Source organism: Mastigoproctus giganteus, chromosome 9 (genome assembly GCF_048544385.1).
Source record: "Mastigoproctus giganteus isolate SK-2022 chromosome 9, ASM4854438v1, whole genome shotgun sequence".
Taxonomy (NCBI): domain Eukaryota; kingdom Metazoa; phylum Arthropoda; class Arachnida; order Uropygi; family Thelyphonidae; genus Mastigoproctus; species Mastigoproctus giganteus.
In genome coordinates this window covers 68,027,338-68,050,393 of record NC_143583.1, presented here as the reverse complement: position 1 = coordinate 68,050,393, position 23,056 = coordinate 68,027,338, and the positions used below count along the sequence as shown (strand labels likewise).

The 23,056-nt window shown below is 38.4% G+C and overlaps 1 protein-coding gene across 2 annotated transcripts in view; it reads left to right on the top strand.

Moving 5' to 3' along the window:
- Positions 1 to 7,504: 7,504 nt before the first annotated feature.
- The window catches only part of Ubr1 (Ubr1 ubiquitin ligase), a 221,061-nt gene continuing 205,509 nt past the window's right edge, over positions 7,505 to 23,056 (top strand). The window contains exon 1 of one of the 2 annotated variants that reach the window (XM_090381546.1): positions 7,505 to 7,741. The gene's annotated coding sequence lies outside the window, so the exon portion shown is untranslated. Of the gene's footprint in view, positions 7,742 to 7,864; positions 7,915 to 23,056 lie in introns of those variants that run through there. The other variant, XM_090381547.1, reaches the window with a different exon arrangement.

Sequence of the window (23,056 nt, the reverse complement as noted above, 5' to 3'; positions counted from 1 at the left end):
CTAAAGCACCTTAACCATGATTCGGACATAATTCACAAATACACGCCAATGTTTCTTCGCATTTCCAGATAATCTTGGGGACAAAATCATCGAACTCTTCGTTTCCTTAGCAATGCTATCTTCACTTTTACCTATGGTGCTGTCTCCCTCATTTCTCGTCGTCTCCTACAGCAAAAATTCATGGCCACTCTCTTTCTCTTTTAATCGCTTATAAATATTCTTAGTTGCTGAATATAAACTAAACTTCCCCGTGTCTCCTGACTTCTAAGATTACCACGCTTTCCCATGAGAAAGCATTCATTTCTCGTCGTCTCCTACAGCAAAAATTCATGGACACTCTCTTTCTCTTTTAACCGCTGATAAATTAGTTGTTGAATATAAACTAAACTTCCTAAAGCACCTTAATTATACTTCGGACATAATTCGCAAATACACGCCAATGTTTCTTCGTATTTCCAGATAATCTTGGGGACTAAATCATCGAACTCTTTGTCTCCTTAACAAGGCTGTCTTCACTTGTACCTATGGTGCTGTTTCCCCATTTTGTCATGCCAAAAAGTGCTTTTTTTCAAATTAAACCCTCCGCATCCAACGTTGCATTTTTACTTGTAATGTGCTGGGTCTGTATTATAGTTTCTGCGCCTGCCTTGCAGTTTATTAATGGCTGTTTACCTCTTGACCTTTATTTAACAGACTGTAGACTATCTTTCTGTATTAGACAAGGCCTTTCCATCCGAATTTTAGAAGTCACTGTGGATAATTCTGCTGATCTCAAAAGTAAGAAAAATGCTCTTAGGACGTTTAATTTCAGCTTTGGCAGGAGCGTTTGTTTAACAGAGTTTCTTTGCTGAATCGGGTGGTTGTATTGCTTATTTTTATCTGAGGAGGTCTGCGTATATCCAGCGTTCCCTTGAGGAGTATGGAGTTAGATTTAGTGGGTGAGATTTGGAGCAAGTGCAGTCCGTCCCAGTTTTGGAGGGTTTGTATGACACGGTTTGCTTGGGTCTCCAGCTGTAGTCTGACGTTGGCTGCAATTATCAAGACAAGATCGTCTGCAAAAGCCTGGGAACGAACTTCCTCCAGGTCCTTGTTCAGGAAATCGTCCATCAGCAAGTTCCACATAGTTGGTCCCAGCACTGAGCCTTTGTGGGCAGCCTCTGTAGATTTGTCTCTGTATTGCCTTGTAGGGGGTATTGACGATGATCGTTCTGTCGGTAAGATAGCTCCGAATAACGTTGTACAGGTTGCCGAGGACCGTGGCCTCCCGGAGCCGGCCCAGGACGCTCGGCTACCATATGGTGTCGAACGCCCCGGCAAAATCAACGGAAATAGCCAGTAGGTAGTTTTTATCCATCCCCTGTTCTTGTGTGATTAGGCTTTGAAGGGTGTCAACAGTGGAGCGACCTTGTCGGATTCCATATTTGTTGGGTGAAGGTACGTTCACAGGTTGTTAGTAGTGTTGAATTCTTGCTGGTAGTAATCTTTCAAAAAGTTTACTCCAGATGGTGAGAAGGGCGATTGGTCTGTATGAAGATGGTTGTTCAGGTGGTTTGTTCGGATTTTTATTTAAAAGTTTTACATTAGCTATCTTCCAGTGGAGTGGAAAGAATCCGTCTAGCATGCATCGGTTGAACAGTTCGAGCAATAGATCAGGGTCAGTTTCAATGACCTTCTTAATGATCTCCAGCTCCAGAAGGTCCAGACCAGGGAATTTTCTAGCAGTTATATGTGATGCAGCCTGGAAGGGCTCCTCTTTAGAAATTTGTGGCTCCACATCGTCAGTTTGATAAGCGTAATTTTTCCGACATGTCCTAATCTGTTCCTCTGTTTGTGGTCCAGATGTGGGCGGAAGGCAGTATCCAGGATGTTGTTTGATGATGCGTCCCAGGAACACGTTGAAACACTTCTTGTGTGATCGTGGTTGTAATTACCTCCCCTGTGGGGAGTTTGTTCGTGATGATTTTATAAACGGAGCTTCAGGGGTCAGCATTCCCCATGTTAGTCACAAGTCGTTCCCATGATTCTTGTTTGTTTTTGCCGTATGGGAGCAGTGTATGAGTTCCATGCCTCTCTATAGGTTTCCCTGAGTGTCCCCATTTCTTGTGCGGGCCAAGTCCGTCTCGCTCTTTGCAAGTTTTCCTCCTGTTTTTGACTTCTTTCCGAAGTCGTTGCAACCCATGGGTCCACCACGGCATAGATCCAGGTGTAGGTCATTTTCTTTTTATTGCAGCGTTGGCAGCTTCGGTGATGATATCTGTGATTGTCCTTTGCAATTCGTCTGAGCTTCTGGCGTTTTGTAGGTCCATTGTTCTTCTGTTTTTGTTAGCAGTTAGGATCTCCTTAAATTTAATATTTCAGTTTGCAGTATGGAGCACGTAGCCGTGGAGCATTCATCCTGCTGTTGACTGTCTGTGGAGGTTTCTATTGAGTTGGAAGGTGAGGACCCTGTAGTCGGACGTGGTCCAAGCATCCTGCACCGTCCAATCAGAAATGTTACCCGCTATATTTCGAGTGACTAGGGAGACATCAATGGTCGCTTCCCATCTCAGATTACAAAATGTTGGCATCTAGTTTGGCCTGTTTAGTACAACAATGTAAGCGCTCGCAATGAACTCCTCCAGTCGCTGTCCATTACTGGTGCCTTGCCTGTCAGGTATGTGGCTGTACCAGGCCGGGGATCTGCAATTAGCATCAGCTCCGATGATAATTTTTTCTCCTTGGAGCGTGTTGGCGATGTGGTCCAGGTATCTGGTGGCTGCAGTGATATCTTCTCCAGGCCTGCAGTACAGGGAGATTATGTAGAAGGCACCGATTGCAGTTATAACTTGGGCGCAGGCCGCCCAGGCTGTGCATAGATGGGAGACTTTGATGGCTGTTATATCCGGGTTTCTTATGAGAATTGCAGCCCATGGAGTTGCTTCCTCTGTCTGTATTATATTGCATTTTAGAGAATATCCCTTGACCAGTTTGGAGTGGATATATGGTTCATGTAGGGCGATGATGTCAGCTTTGAACCTGATTTGGTCTGTTATAGCCCTTGCCCTTTGTGAGTTGTGTGACAATATTGGTGTTGTATTGCTTAGGATGTGCTGCCCTAGTCGATTCTGGATTGGTTCAAACTCTTGATTTTTATGTAGAGGGGACATTTGTTATCTCTTACTGAGTGCGCTGCGTCTAGTTTTTGGCCTTTGCAGTTAGCGCATGTTGGTTGTTCATTTTTCTTGGGGCAGTCCTTGTAGTCGTGGCCTTTTTCGGCACAGTGACCACATGTTTAAATTGTTTGGCAGCAAGTATGGGTGGTGTGGCCAAACTTGCAGCACTATAACATTTGGAGACCACGATGTGTTCGCGAAATCTGTGGCTGCTCTAGTTTACAAAGATCCTTGTTTGCTTGGCAAGGACTTGCCATGCCACGGGGCTAAGTTCCACGACCTAGTTCTTGGAGTTTCCTGTAGTGGGTTTAATCGCGTATCTCGGTGTGACCAGCTGTTTCATGTTGATATTGGGGAGGGCCTCTGCATGTTTCTGAAGTATATCTCAGAGATCAATTCTTCTGGCGTAATGTTGCTATCCAGGTCGTAGATTTTGATGGAGGGTCCTTTTTTCTTCGTTGATTCCGCCTTCAATCCTATGATTGTTACCTTGGGGTTGGACATAATCTGGCTGGATTCTTCGATGGTTTCCGTCTCTATGAGATTCCTGTTCTCCTCGTTTTTCTGATTGTTTTTATTCTTGTCGATTTCAGATCATCGGATAATTTTTGTATAAAGTGGGTCTTTATACTTTCACTGTAGATGTTGTCAGGGGTGAGTGGTCTCAGCACAACAATATTGGGATTTGGCAGAAGAGTTTTTCTTTTGGCAGGTTGTGTTTTGGTTTTTATATTGTCGGGTACATTGGATGAATTCCTCAGCATTTCTGTATATGTGGGTGCACGCTATTGCATTTGTTTCGCCCCGCTTTCAATATATGCCTGGAGCTTGGTTGTTGCTCTTTCGCTCTCAATGTACGTTTCGGTTAAGAGCATGTCTAGCTTGTTCCAGAGGTTGATAATTTGCCCTCTGAAAGCTGTAATTGCCCTGTTACCTGAACAGGGTTTAAAGGGGGGTCTTGAGGAACATCGCCTTCTCGGGAAAGGTGCCCTCCTGAGAAGTGGCAGGGAGGGGTACAGCGTGGGTAACGGTTTTTTTCATCGCTGGCACATCTCTCTCTCTCTCTCTCTCTGTGGCTTGGCTGGTTATCTTGGATTTCTTTTGTTTCGTTCAGTTCGGTTTGCGAGCGCATCTCCCATTCCAACTTGAGCACTATTAGCTTTCTATATTTCCTCTTTCCAGGCTGTGGGGCTCCAGTGCGCGGGTCCGCCGCTTCATCCTGGTTTTCTATGATGAAGGGCTGTTCGTTGGGATAAAGGTACATAATGTCCTAGGTGTTTTCAAGCTTTCCCTCCATGTTGAGTAAATCCGGCTTTTCGAGACTCTCCGGTTTAGCGAAGTTTCGTGGGTTTCCTGTTATAGAGCCCGTAGGTTGGTGGAGATTGACACCTGTCGCATTTTTATAAGTGAAATAGGGGCTGAGCAGTCCGTTAGCAAAACTTTGGGCGTACCCCTACTGCGTTCAGTTTGGGGGGGGGGGACAGCGAACAGTTAAAATTCACCTAGAGGAGTGGAACTAATTCCCTGTGACTTTTGTGGGGGTGGGTGGCAAGAAACGATGGTGACATCTAATATGCTGTATTGTACACTGGGGAAAAGTTTGCGTAAAGTGGAAAATTCATGTTGGGGGTGTACACAAACATTATCATTACTTGGCAGTTATGTGCTTAAATCGGCGAAAAATGGGACTCTGACTTGGTCCAAGGTTACTCACAGTTCGGAAGCACCCCAGTCAAGAACCAGACTTCAGCGCGGCAGCCGCATTATATTGGTGCACTTGCCCATGTCCTCGTTGTGAGCCTCATGGAGACCATGCGGTCTCACAAACAGGAAATAGAGAAAAACCCTGAAATCTGGTAAATACCCCAGGAATTTCTCAAAACTATGGTCACCACAATGTTCCACATGTTGATAACTTGCTGTGTGCAGAAACTTTAGCTGTAGACTTGAAAAAATACACATTTTAGAACTGAAAATCAGGAGAGTGAAGTAACGTGTGCACTCGTAACGGCGGGCATATTGGCGTTCGCCCCCTTTACCTACTAAAAAAAAAAAAAAAACTTAGGCCACCCGAATAATTAAATTCATCCTCCGTGCTATGTGTCATATGTCTGTTAATTGCGTGTGTGCTATGGTCGATTTGTCTGTTTTGCTGGACGACAACCCTTTACCTACTTTGGGACTACGGGCAACCTTAGTCCCAAACTCATGATTTGTCATTCAGTACATGATATTAAAGGTCTGCCACGTTCAAACTTAGCTGTGGACCACATGCTCGTGATATAGGCGGGTACTGGGAAAGCACCTAACTTGTGATCATTGCTTTCCAGTAGCTAAGTGGCCAGAAACAACTGAACACCACTTCACAGACCAAACTCTACACACACACACACACACACACACACACACACACACACACACACACACACACACACACACACACACACACACACACACACACACACACACACACACACACACACACACACACACACACACACACACACACACACACACACACACAAAACAAACTAAAACAAAACTATTATATTTAAGTCACCCGAATAATTAAATTCATCTGCCGTGCTGTGTCTTATGTCTGTTAATTGCGTGCGTTCTATGGTCGATTTGTCTGTTTGTTGGACGAAAAAACCCAGTTTCTGGGGGGAAAAAAAACTTTGCTATCTATGCCTGAGACCGACTAACTCAGCCACGGAGTGAAAAAAGCCAAATAAAGTTCTTCGCGTCATCGACGGGATTCAAACCCAGGCCTTTTCGACCCGGTGTGGGGAGGACGGTGATGATACCACTGTGCTACTCGTGCACACACACACGAGTAGCACAGTGTCCACACACACACACACACACACACACACACACACACACACACACACACACACACACACACACACACACACACACACACACACACACACGGCACAAACAAAATTCTACGCACACTACACAAACAAACCACAGTACAGTACTCTATGGCCAAGTTGAACAAATCCTCAGATGACATGTCTATGTCATCTGTATTCAAATGAACACGTCATTGCCAAGGATTTAGACTTGGATGAAGAGATCCAAAGATTCAACTGTTATGGCCTGAAAAGTTAATCTTTGAAGCAGAAAATTTAACGAAAATTAATGCTATTTGTTTATAAAATTTACTTAATAAATTATGTTTTTCGATTTGAAATCCTAAATAAAATGAACTGCCTGAAACAAACAATATAATTTTTAATAAATTTATATTTTTTTTATGAACAAAAAAAAAAAAAACCTTTTCAGGTTGTGAATGGGATGGGAACCCATGTTATTATTATTATTATTAGCCATATGGTGCAATGAAGCCTGAGGCTTAATGCTGTACCAGCCAAAAAAAAACAGTCTGAGTACCCTGAGAGAGAGAGAGAGAGAGAGAGAGAGAGAGAGAGAGAGAGAGAGAGAGAATGATGATATCCAGATCAGGACCCTAGGTCTGCCACCCATGCTCACGAGTTGTGAACCCCTGGGGTGACTCAGGGTGTCACAACCTTTCGAGCCGTTTGTGACCATGCTTAGTTTGTTAGCTTGATTTTCGAAAGTTCGTTTGATGAAAAGAATTGTTGATTGTTCATTGCTCCAAAAACAAATAAACAAACAAAAAAAAAACCCTGAGAAACTAGAAAAATTCTTCTTAGTTTTTCAAAATCATATCTTAAAAACCGTTCCTCTAACTTATTTTGTATTCTCTGGCCTGCATATTTGTTTTGCGGGATGAAAAATCGAATGTTCGGCTATTGAAGTCACTAGAACTTCTTCCGATATGGATTAAATCATCCATATGATAAATTAGTTGGCCCCAGGAGAGGCAATATATATATTTCTCTCCCCCCCCCCCTCTTTCCTTCCTTTTCTAACTGGAAGAATCGTGGTCGTTTCCACCTAACCATCCGGAAAAGATCAGGATTTTTCCTGGTCATTTCCGGATGGTGAGGAAGATCAAGTGGTTATTAGCACTGTCCCACGAAAGCTGACATTTCTTGGATTTTCTCATCCCCGGTCTATTCGTTGATTAATTACACTAAAATCATTAAAATATGAGGAACAACAAATTTTGAAAACGGAAATTTTTTTTCTTAATTATTAATTTGGAACTGCTGTGGCTGAAACATTAAGTTTCAAATATGTTTCCTAAATATTTTTGGGAATATATTTGATGAAATTACTATAAATTAATATAAATAACAGGAACTCACCAATATTATTTCATGGATTAATATATATTTCCTTTAATCTCACGTCATAGAAGGCATTGCACCCGTTCTAGACCTAATTTGTTTCTAGTTAAAAGTCACATTGTTGTTATAAGAATGAAGTGATGTATTTTAAATATTTAATGATATTTGAATTTAATTCAAATAACTTGTTAAAAATGTTTACAACAGGAATTTTTAGCTCACTTATATAACGTTGGAAAGTTTTGTTGAAGACGTAACCAGGTGAATGTTGTTTAGGAGTGTATCGGTGTTGAACTGAAATATGAATGTAAGGTGCGTGGTTGAATGTATTGTGGTAACTTGCGGATGAAAGCAGCAATTCAGGTATTGATTTTAATCCTCAGAGTTTATTTAATTTGATGCTGGAATTATAAGCAGTTTAATATGTAAAATTTACTTCTTTTATAAAGAACGTAATAATGATTTTTCAGTTAGATCCTACCTAACCATATGTCTTGCATCGCGTCGGTTTTGTTGTGTCCAAACATATTTTAGACGTATGTTTACTGTACATATTTATTTCTCAATTTTTTTGTACGTTTAGTGGTTCGCATTTTTAATTCATTTAAGTGTTAACTTTTTTTTTTTATTGATTGAATATAAACTGTTAATGTGTTCCTAAATTCGTTAGTCAAACCATACTTTATTCGCGATTTATAATGTAGGCCTACTTTTGTGGGTTGTATTCGATAAAATGAATACAATAATAAAAATGGATAATTGCAAGTACAGCGAAAGAAACTCGAAATATTACGTAAACAACTGCATTTTCCAGCCAATGCGTAGCCAAACGAATATATGAAACAGTTTTGACAAGTTTTATATAAGCTCTTCATATAGAGTTAAAATTCACTAATATAACTTGTTTTTGTATATAATTCAATCCCTCCGTTAAGGGAAAAATTTCAAGGAAGAATTTGCATATTAGAAGAAAGCACTGCACAACTCCTTTCCACCGACAGTGAGGCCATTGTGGGTACCTCTGAAATATGTAATATATAAATCATTAATATTTATTTATTGCATGATTGTATAATATCAGTAACCAATAACTGCATATAAAAGAAGAGTATTACTAAAAGCATACTTAAAAGCAAGAGGTAGCTGCAAAATTTCATTTATTTAAAGTATTTCATGTGTTTGGGGGTGGGAGAGCAATTAGTAGCTAAAGCAGATTGCAAACTGAACATTGGTTGGATGACTTGTCACTTTCCATCAGTTTCTGAGTTGCTTGGTTCATGGCATTTTTTTGATCTTGGGAGAAAGCCAACGTCAGTGTGTGAAGTGTAGGAGTCTCAATTTTTTCTTTGTTCATCCTGCAAACAGACAAATCAGTTCCTGAACATTATACACATCATATGCTGATATTTTATGTTGCTTCATTTGCTTCGTTGCCATTCCAATATACAAGTGTATTGTGGAACGTATTCAGAATAATTCAGAAGTGATGTCAATAAATGAACAAGCATAATAGATCATAAAAAACATTAGGTAATTATTATACATTTGTTGTTCAAATAGCTTTATTTAATATACGTTTGTTGTTAAAATAGCAAAAAAGCTATTTTAACAACAAACATTGCTATTTTGCTATTTAAACGAAAACTATATATATATTGAAACAATCTCCATTTAAGGAATAGGGACTGTTTTGAAAATTTGTTATTGCTTAAAAATCACTCTTCCAAGAAAGTCTGAACATGTGCATTAACTGGCCCACATCTGTTTAATTCTAAACTCACTCAACTGACTTTTTTCGTCTACCTCTATTTGTTGGAACATGCCTCCATATGTATTTTCTGACAATTATAATCTATAGGAATTCAAATCTAATGTCAACAACTATCTTCTGTTTTTTCCAGCCTTCACAATACTGTACATACACAATACTAAAGTATTAATAGGTCCTTATACCTTTCGTGTTTGAGTTTATCACAAAAAATAATAAATAAAAAATAAAAGGTAGAACCTATGGACTCGGTGTAATTTCACCCTAACACCCCCACACAAGTCTCCTTGAGACTTGAAACAGTCCAGCAATTCTAGTGCTGTTGTAAGTTTAATCTTTAGCGGTTTTTTTATTTATTTATTTTTTTTTTTCAGCACATATTGTGTTTTATTTTATGATTTTTTTTTTTTTTTTTTTTTTTTTAATTGATTTCTGAGTGGCACAAATATCTACCACCCTTGAATACAAATTTTAAATGTTGGTTTATATTCACTAGGGTTGCTGTGACCAGGCAAGTTTAGTTTCATTGTAATTGTTTTTATTGCAGCCAATATATCAGGGCATTTGTTGTGAGAGTTTGTTGGGCTAAAACTCAATGTGCTTACCCCTTCCTGTTCATAAGAATGCCCTAGCTCAATGCAATTTCTGTAAAATGCCGTTTGACAAAAGAAAAAAAATCATTATCAAGCATGATCACATATCTCAATGCCCAAAACATTCTTAAAAGGCAAGCTGCAACCTCTGCTACTTTTTTTCAAAAATCAAATTAGATCCTAATTATAGGGTTGTTAATTTTTTGAACATATCATTGAAACTGCATGCAAAGGTACTATCAGGAAAAAAAATATAGATTAAGTGATATGCATCAAAGATTTAGGGAAAAATAGATTATGCATAGATTCAGTTTTATGATTACAGACAATAGAAAAATCAGACTATATCAGACCAATCTGTATGTGTTTTGTAGATTTAACAAAATCTTTCTATAGATTAAAAAAAAAAGTTCTTCAACAATTAATAGAAGTAACTGTGCATATGTGTACACAGGCAGTAAGTGCATAATTGAAACAGATCAAGAAAGTACTGAAGAAATAGAAATAACTAAAGGTATGAGACAGAGAAACATGTTGAATCCAACTCTCATTATCCTGATAATGGATGAATTAATTAATGAAGTAAATAAGGGAATTAGAATAAAAATTAAATATAAAATGCTATGCAAGTAATGTAATGCTAATGTCAGAAAATGAAAACAAATTGCAAAGAATGCTATATAATTTTAATAAGAAAAAAAAATTATAATATGGAAATATCCATAGGAAAAGCAGCCTAACAATAGTAAAAGAATCATTGGAATGTCATTTAGAATTAAAGGGGAAAATGATAGAACAGTTAATAAAATTTAACTGTCTAGGAATACAAATAACTAGTTTAGGAGTAATTCAAAAATAACAAGTTTTAAGAGTGCTGAATATTGGGAGGATAAAATAATAATTTCAAAAAATCCAAATGTGAAGGATGCTAAAGTTAAAATATATAAAACTGGTAGTAAGAACTGTAGATCTATCATCTATTCAGCTACAACAAGAGGTACAAAAACAAGACAAATAAATGAAGCAATAGAAATGAAAACATTAAAAATAAATAAATTTCTCTTTATTCTTTGATGCAGCTGAGGCCAGAACTATTCTCAGTATGGAAATGCCAAATCAGGAAAATAACTAATAAAACATTAAAAGAAAGTTAAAAGCAAGGAAATTATGAAAACAATGTAAAATGAAGTACAGTCAGTTTTGCTCCAATGCGAATTCGCGTTGGAACTCGGTTTACGAACGAGTTCTGTTCCAAGACTTTGTTCGTTATACGTTTTGTTCGTTATGTGTATCTTGCATTCCTGAACCTTTATGATACATATTGTATACGTTTGCAGCCATTTTAAAGCATTAAAACCATGTACTAAACACTGAATGGTCTATACAATACGTTTTATTATAATGTATGTATGCATTATGGTTTATCATATACGATATGTAACATAAATTAAAATAAGAAAAGAATAAAAAAAACAAGATATTGTACTTGTTAATTTTAATTAAAAACATAGAATTACAAAATAGAAATAAAGAAAATGAGTACTAAAATAACATATGTACTATACATACATATGTATTGAACTTTTTATTAGTCGATATCTTCATCAAAGTTCAATATTTTCCACATAAGTGCAGATGAGGCAGATGGAAAGGCATCTGATAATGAAGAAACAGCTGGGTTTTCCACTTTTTAAAAATATATTGCCTTTCCTGGTGAGTATCTTTTATTGCCTTTCCTGGTGAGTATCTTTTATTGCCTTTCCTGGTGAGTATCTTTTATTGCCTTTCCTGGTGAGTATCTTTTATTGCCTTTCCTGGTGAGTATCTTACTGCTCTGCTCCTGTTCCATCAGATCTGTATCCTTCCTAAAATGAGGCTTCCAGATCTTTATGCACTAATCAGCATGTGGCCTGAACATTGCCATGTACAATGGGATAATCACCTAATTCCTATATATCATTGACAAAATCCCATGAGTTTTCCAGGCAGCCTCTCTGCATTGTTCAGAGAACTTCATATTTTGCTGCAAAGTTACTCCCTGGTCTTTTTCATTCTTTATTGCCCTGAGTGTGGTATCATGCAGTTAATTTGAGATTACTGCTTCCCATATGAAGTACCTTGCATTTGTGAATATTCAACTTCAGTTGCCATTTCTCAGCCAATCTACGTAATTTGCCTAGATTTTGTTGTAGTAGCATACCCTGATTACTGTGAATAACTGCCTTGCAAATCTTTATATCATCTGCACACTTAAAGATTAAGTCTGATATGCCTTCATCAGTATCATTAATATATATAGAAAACAATGGTGAGTCCAAGAACTGAACCCTGGGGACTCTGCTGTAGATTCCAAGAAGAGCAATGCCCATTGATTACAACTCTTTTTTTTCTCCCACTGAGCAACTTTTCGTCCATAGCAGTAACTTATCCTTAATGCCATGCTGTCCCAATTTGTACAGCATTCTTTTATGCACAACAGTATTAAACTCATTTCTGAAATCTAAATATATGATGTAAAAATTATTTTCTTGCATCCTGTCTTTTGTTACTTTGTCATAATATCCAGTTAGATTGGTCAGACCAGATTGCCCCTTAATAAATGCATGCCGCAATTGCAGTATTACAGTATTCCTCTCTAGATGGTCCTGCATTACTTCTTTAACGAGCAACTATTATTTTCCCTGAAACAGAAGTCATGCTAACAGGTCTGTTATTATTCATATTTCCCTTTGATCCTTCCCTTTGTGAATTGAGCATACATTGGTATTTCTCCAGTCTATAGAGACCTCCCTGGAATCCAAATATGCCCTCATAATTATAGTGAAAGGTGTTTACTCCCTCTTTTGCTGCCTCCTTTAGTACCCATCCAACCCAGGTGCGTTGTTTACATTTAGCATCAACAGTTCTCTTTACTTTTCTCTCAGTTAACATAAAATTATTTGGCTCTATTAGAATTTGATAAACTTAAGGCATTTGCAACCCTAAGTAATTCCTCATGTGTGAATGTAAGTGTAGAATACCACTTCAGTTTATCTTAACCTGAGCAGAATCATCAGTGGCTAAATAAACCATTCATATCTAGTGATCAATGTGATGAATGGTTTAACTATTAATGATCCTAATTTTGCTGACAAAGTTTTACTCATCTTGGGCAGTAAAGCCAAAATAAGAATATGTATTAATGCATTTAGGTATAAAGTTTTAATTTTTATAAAATTCCTTGGAATAGCAATAGCAATAGAGGCACATGATGCAATAAAACAAGCTTATACAGTATCAGCCAAAAAAAAAAAAAAAAAACCCCTTCCCATTCCACTGATCCATTTGTTTCAAATGTTTTTCTAGTCCTGCCTTGAATTTATTTAAGCTATCAACTTCCACAATAACAGATGGAAGTTTGTTCCAGCAATCAACTACCCGCTGGCTAAAGGCAAACTTTCGCATATCTATTCTACAACTGTCTTTCCTCAGTTTGAATATGTCCCCCTCAGGTTTTTAATCTGAGCAAGAGGAATAATCCCATCAGCATTGAGCCTACTCAATCCATTCAAGGCCTTGCACACCTCAATCAGAATCACCTTGCAGGTGCCTAATCTCCAGAAGCTGCAATTTGCAGAACTTAAGCTTTTCTTCATAAGAACATCCCTTTGTTCCCTTCACCAGTCTTGTTGCCCTTCTCTGTACTCGTTCTAGCAACTCTACATCCTTCCTAAAATGAGGCTTCCAGACCTGTACACGGTACTCAAGGTTTCTTTATACAAGGGGATAATCACCTCCTTATCCCTGCTCGCAAAATTCCTGTATATCACTGACAAGACCCCATGACCTACTCTGACAGCCGGTCTGCACTGCTCAGAAAACTTCATATCTGGCTGCACAATTATCCCCAGGTCTCTTTCATTCAGCGCCTCCATAGCCAGGTGGGCAGGAACTGCAGTGCGTAGCACACGCTTCTTGATTAGACCGGGGTTTGAGCCCGTGACCACCAAATACAGAGGATGTGGAAAGGTCAGGGAATGACCACCACATATCCCCGGAGCAATATGGCCTTAGTTGCTAATGCTCCTAAAAACCAAATAACAAACAATAACAACAACTCTTTCATTCTCCACTACCCTGAGTGTAACACCTGAGTGTAACCCCAAAGAAATGTACCCTGGGTACATTTCTTTGGGGTTACTGCTACCCATAAGCAGTACTTTACATCTGTCAATGTTAAACTTCAGTTGCCACTTCTCAGCCCATCTACCCAACTTTCCCAGATCTTGTTGCAGCAGCATACTGTCATTACTGTTATTAACAAAGCTGCCAACCTTTGTATCATCTGCAAATTCGACCTTAAGCCTGATATACCTTCATCAATATCATTGATAAATATATAAAACAACAATGGCCCCAACACCGAACCCTGAGGGACACCACTAATAACAATAGTCTACGTAGAGCAGTATCCATTGATTACCACTCTCTGTCTTCTCCCACTCAACCATCCTTTTATCCATTGCAGCAACTTGCCCTTAATGCCATACTGCTCCAATTTGTACAGTAGTCTTCCATGTGCAACAGTATAAGAGCTTTCCTGAAATCCAAGTATATATATTATCAAAATTATTTTTTGTATCCAGTTCCTTTGTGACCACATCATAGTATCCAATCTGATGAGTATGGGCTTGGCCCACCCAGGGTCCTGAGCTGGATATCATCATTCTTCTCTTTCTTGGTGATTTCCTTCTACTCTCTCTCTCTCGCTCTCAGGGTAACTTAGGGAATTTTTTTTTTTTTTGTCTGTTGCAGCATAAGCCTCAGGCTTTCTTGCACCATATAGCTAATAATAATAATAAATTAGTCAGACAAGACTTCCCCTTGGCAAACCCATGCTCTGTCTGAATTATTACTGCTGTCTTGACTAGATGATCCTGCAATGTTTCTTTATCCAGTGACTCCATTATTTTCCTTGAAACAGAAGAATAGTAGTAATAATGACAAACGATGCAAGAAAGCAAGCTTATATAGCATCAGCCAAAAAAAAAAAAAAAAAACCTACAGAGTTCACCCATCCGTACCCTCCAAGAATTTGTCTAGGTCTACCTTCAATTTATTCAACCCATCCACTTCCTCAATAACAGATGGAAGCCTGTTCCAACAATCAACCACCTGCTGGCTGAAGGTAAACTTCTGCACATCTATAATTCAACCATCCTTCTACAACTTGAATTTATGTCCCCTCATGAGTTTAGTCTCAGCAGATTACGGTATCCATAGTAGGTTACTGCTATGGATAAAGTAACTTGCCCTTAATGCCACATTGCTCCAGTTTGTAGAGCAGGCCTTTATATGCAATAGTATCAAAACCCTTCTTGAAATCCAAGTATGATGTAAAAATTATTTTTTGCATCCAGTTCCTTGGTCACTGCTTCACAGTAACTTCAGATTGGCCCCCAACACTGAACCCTGGGGGACTCCACTAATAACATTAGTCCACGAAGAGCAGCATCCATCGATTACCACTCTGTCTTCTCCCACTCAACCACACTTTTATCCATTGTAGCAACTTACCCATAATACCGTACTGTTCCAATTTGTACAGTAGTCTTCCATGTGCAACAGTGTTAAAAGCTTTCTTGAAATCCAAGTATATGATATCAAAATTATGTTTTGCATCCAGTTCCTTTGTAACCACATCATAGTATCCAATCAGATTTATTGGACAAGACTTTCCCTTGACAAACCCATGCTGTGTCTGAATTATTACCGAACTCTTGTCTAGATGATCCTGCAATGCATCTTTAACCAGTGACTCCATTATTTTCCCCAGAATAGAAGTTAAACTAACTGGTCTGTAATTACTCGTGTTACCCTTAGATGGCTAAGGGGTTTACTTCCTTCTTTTGCCACCTCCTTTAATATAACTGGAGAGATCCCATCCACCCCAGGTGCCTTTTGTATGTTTAACTTCAATAATTTATCCTCCACTTTGCTCTCAGTTATTACAAAATAAGCACCCTGTTACAGTTTGATAAACTTCTGGCATGTTCCTCCCTTAATAACTCCTCATGTGTGAATGTAGATTCAAAATATTCATTGATTACCAGCTGTCTGAGCAGGATCATCAACAGTTGAACCGTCGATATCAAGTGGACCAATCTGATTCATTCCCTTCCTTCTACAGTTTATATAATAAAGTAGTCCTTGCTGTTTTTCTTAGCATCCTTTGCCAAAGATTTCTTATAATCTGCCTTCGCTTGCCTAATCTCCTTTGTGACTTGATTACAGATTAGTTTATATCTGCCATAGACTTCTGTGTCACCTGATAATTTATATGCATCCCATGCATTTTTCTTCTCTGCCACGAGTCTCATTAGTTCATCTGACATCCATTTAGGCCTAAACTTTGAAAAACGTTTCTTAATTGGTATGAAAAGCCTAGTAGCTTCCACGATTAGTTCCTTGAATGCTTCCACTTAGTAGAATTTGCTGTTAGTAACATCATCAGTTGGTCCCACTGTATAGAATTTAAAAACTGTCTGAGACCACTGTAGTCACCTTTACAGAAGCAAAAACCCTTCCCTTTACCCCTGATGGTAATTATATCTTTAAGTAAATCATTCACATCAGTACACTGTGATCACTGCCCCCTTTATAGGCGCCTCCGTAGCCAAGTGGGAAGGAGCAACAGTGCGTAGCACATGCTTCTTGATTAGACCGGGGTTCGAGCCCGTTACCACCAAATACGGAGGATGCGGAAAGGTCAGGGAAGGACCACCGCATATCCCGGAGCAATATGGCCTTAGTGCCTAATGCTCCTAAAAAACCAAATAACAAAAATAACAACAAGCCCCCTTTATCTGCAAATAGTGGTTCCTTTATCTGCAAATTATTAATGCACGAATAATCACTGCTGATAACCAGATCAAGAGTATTACACTCTCTGGTTTCCTCTCAAACATGCTGCAGCAGAAAACAATCATCCAATAAATCCACAAAAGTTTGGGTAGTGTTCAAGTGACCAAACCACAAGTTCCAGTCAATATCTGGGAAGTTAAAATCTCCCATTGTAAAACAATCTGATTTACTGGATCATTCTGTTTCTCTGTAGAATCGTTCATTGTACTCATTAGAATCATTAGGCCTATAACACACTCCTACTCTCATTTTTGCTTTCCCAGTGCTTATGTCACACCAAACTTACTCAACATTGCACTGTCGATCTGTGTCAACTAGATGCACTTCCTTAGATTTTTTTGTTTTTCTTAATTAACAGCATAACCCCTCCTCTCTTCCTTTCCTGTCTACCCTTTCTGTACACATTGTACTCCTCAAATTCCAATTCTATATTCCTAATATCTGTGTGACACCACGTCTCAGATATTCCAACAATATCCGCCTTTGATGTCTTGATCAGCACTTCAAATTCATCAAATATATTTACTATACTTCTAGCTTTGGTGTACATGCAAATATACATGCACCTATTCTTATTCTTAGTTACCCTAACACAGCCTATGTATTTATTTGTTTCATGATGACTCCCACCAGTCCCCGAAACCCCCCAGAACCCTGCCCTACACTCCTCTGCTCATGCTAATAGAAGCAGTGCAAGAATTACTTTTACCTCTGCCTGGAACTACTTTTAGTCTGTGAATCCCACCAAATCCATGCTGTGATTGCAATATAATTGTATGCCTGTCCATATGGTTCTTCATTACTTACCTCTTTAACCAGTCATTCCATTATTTTCCCTGGAACAGATGGTAAGCTAACAGGTCTGTAATTACTCATGTCACTTTTTGATTCCCCTTTATGAATTGTGGATACATTTGCATGTCCAGTCTATAGGGACCTCCCTTGAATCCAAAAATGCTCTCATAATTGTAGCTAAGGATTTGCTGACCTCCAGTGCTGCCTCCCTTAATATAACTGAATAGATTTCATCGACCCCCAGGTGTCTTTTTTATGTCCATCTTCAACAATTTCTCCACTTTTTTTTAAGTTATCACAAAGTCATTTAGCTCCTTGTTAGAGTTTGATAAACTTCTGGCATCCCCTTCCCTAAAGAATTCCTCATGTGTCAATGTAGATACAGAATACCTATTCAGTTTGTCTTGCACCTGAGCAAGGGTCATCAACAGTTAACCCATAGACATCGTGGCCCAATGTGATTCAACCCCTTATTTCTACTGTTATATATAAGCATAGAAGTCTTTGCTGTTTTTCTTTGCCAGAGACTTCTCATAATCTGCCTTAGCTTGCCTAACCTTCTTTGTGACTTGATTACAGACTAATTTATATCTACCATAGGTTTCCGTATCACCTGATAATTTATATGCATCCCATGCACTTTTCTTCTCTGCCACATGTCTGAATAGTTCATCTGACATCCATTTAGGTCTAAGCCTTGAACAGTATTTTTTTGTTGGTATGAAAAGCCTAGCAGCTTCTTTTGATTACTTCCCCAAATACATCCCATTTAGGATTTGCTGTTGGTAGATAATCAGTTGATGTTACTGCACAGTATTTAAAAACTGTCAGACTCCTCACCCTTACAGAAGGAAAAGCCTTTCCCTGTACTATAATCAGGTACAGGCTTTGTCCCTGATTATTGTTAATGACAATAATCAGGGACAAAGACAGTAGTTATGTCTTTAATTAATTTTCACATTTGTACACTGCAAATTGGTGCCGCCCAGTGGATCTTAAGGAACGTAGTTGTTGTTGTTGGTTTAGGAATTTATTATGTGCATCGGCAACTATGGCCATAGTGCACCAAGGAACGTAGTAAAGGCAGTCAGAACATGGATTTATTTAGTTGATACCTCATTTGACCAGCCTGATTAGCTACTATGACACAGTAATAAGAGAATTGGATGCAAAAAATAATTTTAACTTTATATACTTAGATTTCACTTAAGCTGTTCTATGTGAAAGACTGCTGTACAAATTAGAGCAGTGTGGCACTTGAGGCAAGTTACTGCTGTGGATAGTGCCAGAAGAAAGTGTGGTTTTTAATGGATATTGCTCTTCTTGCACTAATGTTATTAATGGGTTCAGTGCTTGAGCTGCTTATTGTTTTAAATATTTATGAAGGCGTATCAAAGAAAAAGTTCTAAGTTTGCTGATCATACAAAGGTTGGCAAGGTAGTTAATGACAATAATCGGGGAGTGCTATTGAAAGAAGATCTGTAGGCAAATGGGCTGAAAAGTTGAAAAAAATTATTTTTAATGTTGATTAAATGCAAGCCACTATAAATGAGTAGCTATAATCCCACAATAACATACCAGTTGGGTGCACCACACTTAAGATAGTGGAGAAATAGTGAAAGAAATAGACCTGGGTATATTTGGATGGCAGTGGTCACGGTTTATCGATGTGGGATTTAATTAAAGATGTAATTACTGTCATGGGCCAAGGGAAGGGCTTTTGCTTTCATAAGGATGACTATGATGGTTTCAGACAGGTTTTAAATTCTCTGCAATGGGATGTTATCAATTCTCTGTTTTTGTTATCAATAGAAAATTCTAAATGGGGAACATTCAGGGAAGAAATCATAGAAGCTACAAGGCTTTTTATACCATCTAAGAGGTGTTCAAGGCTTAGATCTAAATTGATGTCAAATGAAGGATGTGGATTTGACCGAGAAGAAAAATGGACATAATGCATATAAATTATCAGGTGATATAGAAGCTTATGGTTCATATAAACAAGTCTGTGATCAAGTCACAAAGCAGGTTAGGTAAGCTAAGGCAGGTTTTGAAAAGTCTCTGGCAAAGACTTCTTTGCATATGTAAACACTAGAAGGAAAGGGATGTTTCACGTTGGTCCACTAGATATGAATAGTTTAATGGTTGTGATAACTGAAAGGAAAGTGGGAGAAATGTGTTGAAGGTAAACGTAAAAAGGTGAGTTATTTGAGTTATTTAAATTCAAAGAGCATTCCAGACAGAGGGACATAAGCAAATTGTTATATAGATTTATGAAGGATATCGGGTTCGATTTCACATAAAAGACTGTTGTACAAACTGGAGCAGTGTGTCATTAAAGACAAGGTACTACTATGGATAAAGGGATAAATTGTTATATAGATTTATGAAGGATATCGGGTTCGATTTCACATAAAAGACTGTTGTACAAACTGGAGCAGTGTGTCATTAAAGACAAGGTACTACTATGGATAAAGGGTGGTAAAATGGGTGAAGACAGTAGTTATCATGGTCAGTACTTTTCATGGACTAATATCATGGACTAGTGAAGTTTCACAGGTTTCAGTGCTGGGTCTGTTTATTAATGATATTTATGAAGGATATCTGGTTTGATTTTTAAGTTTGCAGATGGTACTAGAGTTGTTAATGACAGTAATTAGGGTATGCTATTGTAACAAGATCTAAAAAAAATTAGGCCGATGGACTGAGAAATGGCAGTTGAAGTTTAACATTGACAAATGCCAAGTACTTCATATAGGTAGCAGTAATCCCAGATTAACATACCCACTGTTTGGTAACAGACAGATATGAAGTTCTGAGCAGTGCAGGCAGGCACCCAGGACAGTTCATAAGATTTTGTCAATGATATACAAGAATTTTGCTAGTAGGGATGAGATGATTATCTCATTGTATAAGCCACTGGGATAATCTTCAGTACTGTATACAGGTTTGGAAGCCTCACGGAAGGATGTGGATTTGTTGGAATGGATGCATAGAAGAGCAGTGAAATTTAGTGACGGAAACAAAAGGATGCTCTCACCAGGAAAGGTTTCAGTTTTGCAAGCTGCAGTGCTTGGAATCTAGGTGTCTGTGAGGAGATCTGATTGAGGCATTTATGGCTTTAAATGGATCAAGTAAGCTTAGTGCTGATGGAATCCTTCCTCCCGCTCTGACTACGCACAAGAGGGCATAAATTTATATTGAGGAAGGATGGTTGCAGAATCAGTGTGGAAGTTTTCCTTTAGCCAGCAGTAGTTTATTGTTGGAACAAACTTCCATCTGATGTTGTTGAAGTGGGTAGTTTGAATAGATTGAAGAAGGAACTAGACAAAATGTTCGAGGTGATGAACAGGTGATAGTGTTCCTCCTCCCCTCTCTTTTGCTGATTGTATAAGCTTGCTTTCTTTTATTATTGCTGATACTAATACAATTGTGTAGTTCGACATGAAGTTCTGAACAGGGTAAGCTGCTAGGATAGCTTTTGGAGTTCTGTCAGTGATATACTGGAAGTTTGCTAGCTGGAGCAAGAAGGTGATTATCCTCTTGTGTAAAGGAATTTTTTGGCCACACCTTAAATACTGCATAAAGACTTGGTAGCCTCATTTTATGAAGGATGTAGATGTGTTGGAATGGATGCTGAGATGATCAGCAAGATTAGTCATGAAGAAAAGGATGCCTTTACCAACATCATTTGTGCACATTGTGGCATCTGGGAGTAAGGCACCTGATTGAAGTGTTTTTAAGGTTCTAAATGGATTGAGTAAACTAAATGCTGATGGTATCCCTACTCTTTCTCATATGATACACATAGGGTGATAAAGAAAAAAAGAGGATAGTTGCAGGATAAATGTGCAAAAATTTGTTTTCAACCAAAGTATCAAGGCTGTAACGAGCAAAAAGCCATAATGATTTTAATTTATGCATATTCCCATACGTATTCCAGTCGCTCACTGTTATAATGAGCATACTGCACGGGTATACCGAACATATTTTAGTAACTATGCAAACATTCTTAATTGCTCGGGTAGTCAGAAAAATCCAATTCTTGGAATAGACGAAAATGAAAAGGGCAACTTAGCTTTATGACTACCTGCATCGGATTAGCGGCCAGTTTATGACTTTGTCCTTCTGGGGATGGGCTATACAATAATGCATTGGCGTTCTGCTTGTCATATTACCCTGTTTACAGATTGTCTTGTATTCACTGAACCATAAATTTATTTCGGGACTTATGAATTTTGTATGCATTTCGGGACTTCTAAGAACTCTGTATGCAGATCACTTTATCATTTTAAAGTAAAATCAGTTAGAAATTAACCCTTCCTTCGGAAACATGAATACTAACAAAAGAAAGTGTCTCTCGATTCATGAAAAAGTCGAAATTATTTGAGAGTTAAAACGTGGTGCAAAAAATGAAGTGTGTAAAAAGTTTTCTTTGTCCTCTTCAAGTGTATCGACATTGTGGACGAATAAAGATGTTTACATACCAGCACTGGAAAAGAACATAACCGGGGGGGGGGGGATTCGAAAGTGAGAGGTTACAAATGTTGACGAAGCATTGCTTCAATGGTTCACCACACAAAAGTGCTGGATTTTCAAAATATCTTGAAGGCTCAAGCGGAAAAATTTGCTAAACATTTGATGATTTTGTGTATAACAGCAGCTGGCTGGATCGATTTAAAAACCGACATAACATCTTTTATGCAAAAATTAGTGGAGAATCTCGATCTGCAGATCCAATAATGGCAAATTAATGAATTGACCATGTTTGGACAGAAATCAGGAAAGATTTCAATGACGAAGACCTACATCAGTTGTGCTACTGCAACAAGATCTAGTAAATTTGGGCAGATGGACTGAGAAGTGGCGACTGAAGTTTAACATTGTCAAATGCAAAGTACTGCATATGAGTAGAAGTAACCCCAGAGAAATGTACCAACTGTGTGGTACTACACTTAGGGTGGTAGAAAATGAAAAAGATCTGGGAGTAATTTTGAAGTCAGATATGAAGTTTTCTGAGCAATGCAGAGCAGGTCATGGGGTATTGTCAATGATATACAGGAATTTTGATAGCAGGGAAAAGGTGGTGATTCTCTCTTTGTATAAGGCAATAGTCAGGCCATGCCTTTAGTACTGCATACAGGTCTGGAGGCCTCATTTTAGGAAGGATGTAGAGTTGCTTGAGCATGTAGAGAGAGAGAAGGGCAATAAGATTGGTGAGGGGAACGAAGGGGTCCTCTTACCAAGAAAGGCTTAAGTTCTGCAACTTGCAGCATCTGGAGACTAGGCACCTGCAAAAGGTGATCTGAATGAGATGTATAAGGCCTTGAATAAGTTGAGCATGCTGAATTCTGATGGGATTCTTCCCCTTACTTAGATTACGAACTGAGGTGGCATAAATTCAAATTGAGAAAAGACAGTTGTAGAATTGATGCATGGAGATTTGCCTTTAGCCAGCGGGTGGTTAATTGCTGGAACAAACTTCCATCTGTCATTGTGGAAGTTGATAGCTTAAATAAATTCAAGGAGGCACTGGACAAACTTTTAGAGTGAATGGTTGTGTGAAGTTTTTTTTTTTTTTTTTTTTTTTTGCCTGAAGCTACATAAGCTCATACGCTT